General features: G+C 29.0%; 1 protein-coding gene across 1 annotated transcript in view; it reads right to left on the minus strand.

Moving 5' to 3' along the window:
* LOC104809004 (cytochrome P450 734A1) overlaps window positions 1–264 on the minus strand; it is a 15,496-nt gene extending 15,232 nt beyond the window's left edge. The window contains exon 1 of the mRNA XM_010534878.2: window positions 38–264. The gene's annotated coding sequence lies outside the window, so the exon portion shown is untranslated. The remainder of the gene's footprint in view (window positions 1–37) is intronic.
* Between the last annotated feature and the right edge of the window lie 2,353 nt (window positions 265–2,617).

Consider the following 2,617-nt stretch of genomic DNA (forward strand, 5'->3'; position numbering starts at 1 on the left):
TCTCAGCCAATTCGTTTCATCCTCCATTGTTGGAAACCAGAAAACACAGAGAGAGAGAGAGAGAGAGAGAGAGAGAGGGAGAGATGAGGAAACACACAAAGAGAGCGAAAGGGTTTCTCTCTTTCTTTTTGGTGCTTCTTTGGTGTGTCTCGTATTTTGGTTATACGAATGCCGGAGAAAGAGGGAATGAAATGTTAAAAAGGCGATTTTTTTCCTCTCTTTTTTGCAGCTTTTAATTCGTCTTTAATTAAATGTTTTTTTTTTTCGAGTTTGGTTTCTCCTTATCTTGTTTCTTTTTGGACTATTTGCTTCTGAGCTATTCGAGCTTTTGAGAGAGAGAGAGAGAGAGAGAGAGAGAGAGAGAGAGAGGCAAAGCCAACGGCGTAGGGGCCGCCATTGGAGATCATCAAAGGGTCAACGAAGGAAGGAGGGTTTCTATATTAAAATGATAATATAATAAAACTAGAGTTTGTTCCACATAACTAATTCAGATTTTTTTTTTCCTCGATTCATATGATTGTGATTGTAATAGGATTTATTCTTGTTTTTTTTTTGGGGTTCAAATAGAAATTGTCGTTAAGCACATTCGATCAGAATTTAGTTTGTTTTTTTTTATGTGTTTGTTCCACGTAATTAACTCTCTTGTAATACTTTAACCAAAAAAAAAAACTCTCTTGTAATAATATAACGATTAATTGTTGCAGACGGCAAATTTCATAGTTTTTGTCGTTTTCTTTGTTGGTGTGTGCATATGCTGAAATTAAATGTGCAAGAGCGATACATACATATATATATATATATATAATCGATTACATTCTCTTATTGATTTATAGATGTTTTTTTTTTCACCGGACAGTTTGAGTTTTTATAGATAAAAAAATATAAAAATATTAACGCGAGAGGCTTTTTTTACATCATAGACATAGGAAATTTACCAATAGAAAAATTCCACGAGTAACAAAACCCCATATGACAAATTAAAACCAAGTGTTTTTAGGCTATCATTTAACCAATTGAAATTAATTATATGAGTCTTTTTTTATTGTAGTGTAAATTCTCAACTTTCTCAAACAATATCATAAATCAGGAAAAGTAGAAACAAAATACAGTAAATCAACATGCATTGTCAATTTTGATATATTTGGTTATTTCTAAGTTTGATATTTTTAATATTTAAAATTTTATGTTTATCTAATTTTTATATCAAATATCTTGATTTTCATTAAAAATAATAACTAGTTTCTAAATAATATATTTTTTCTTTTTTTTTCAATTATTATTGTCAACTAAAATTGGATTAATCAAAAAATTATATCAAAATTATTTTTAAAATAATATATTTTGAAGCATTATTCAGATTCAATAGATATGTCTCTCCATAATATTTCCATTTACTAATAGAAATAAATCAAAATTTCAATTGCAGCCTCATGCATGTAAGACTGCAATTGTCTCTACTTCAACAAGCCTTTTTATTTTTATATTTACATTTGGTATCATTTAATAGATTCGAAGGCGTGATGGACCCACGACCTCTCTTTAAATGTTTAATCTAAATTTGTTAATACTTTTCTTAGAATTTATTTTCTCACACTAACTTTTATTAATATTCTACTAAAAAAACTAGCGTTATTATTCAAACCATAGATATTATGAGTATATTAATTGATAAATCATAAAATTTTTATGGTATGTTGGTGAAATCTATTGGATTCCGGATTTATAAAATTATCTTTGTGTATTCTATTAATATTGGTCGAAAAAAAATATAGTTGAGATTTTGACTATTATTATTATTATTATTATTATTCTCCATTTTCGTCTAATTATTTATTGTAAAAGGGCACCAAAAAAAAGAAAAAAATAAAGAAGAAACTCAGAGTCTGACCAGAGAGATTTGCCACTTTGTTAAAGTTTACAAATCAAAGAGTTTAAAGGCATAATTGCATGCAACAAATGGGCATGATGTGTACATATATGCATCCGTATTTAGTTTATTATTCAGAAAAAAATATAAAACTATAAAAAATATAATTTAAGGGAGGAACAAAAAGAACTATTTCTTTGTTCTTAAAAATCTCAACAGCCCATGTGATCTTTGGCTTTCTCCATAATGGAATGTCTCTAACTCAAATTAATTAGCATTCTAATAATCTTGAATGCCAACTTCAACCTCAAAATTCTTGATGTACACGAGAGCACATCCACGTTAAAACCTACGAAATAGTTATATTAGTGAATACCATATGTTACAATCAATTCATTTAAGCTATCTATAATTAAATAGTAAGTGTGCATCTAGTAAAATATGTTGTATTTAAATATTTTATGTAAGTATATATGTACATAATCTCAAGAGGTTTGTGCACCTTCTGTCATGAAAATAGGACAATCCTTCTTTCTTTTTGCTGGGTCGGTGCGAAATGCACATATAATGAGCGATTTCTGCCAGATTTCTAGGCGGAAGGGATATAAATACCGATCGAATACATCGAAATGTTAGGGATTCGAAAGCTTTTTGTAGTTATGAGACTATACAATCGAACATAACTTAAAGTGAATTGATTATGCGGGAATTCCCTAACTCTGTTGGTTGAGAGTCTTGTCCTTCTAGTTG

Source organism: Tarenaya hassleriana, unplaced genomic scaffold, assembly GCF_000463585.1.
Source record: "Tarenaya hassleriana unplaced genomic scaffold, ASM46358v1 Cleome15, whole genome shotgun sequence".
Taxonomy (NCBI): Eukaryota; Viridiplantae; Streptophyta; class Magnoliopsida; order Brassicales; family Cleomaceae; genus Tarenaya; species Tarenaya hassleriana.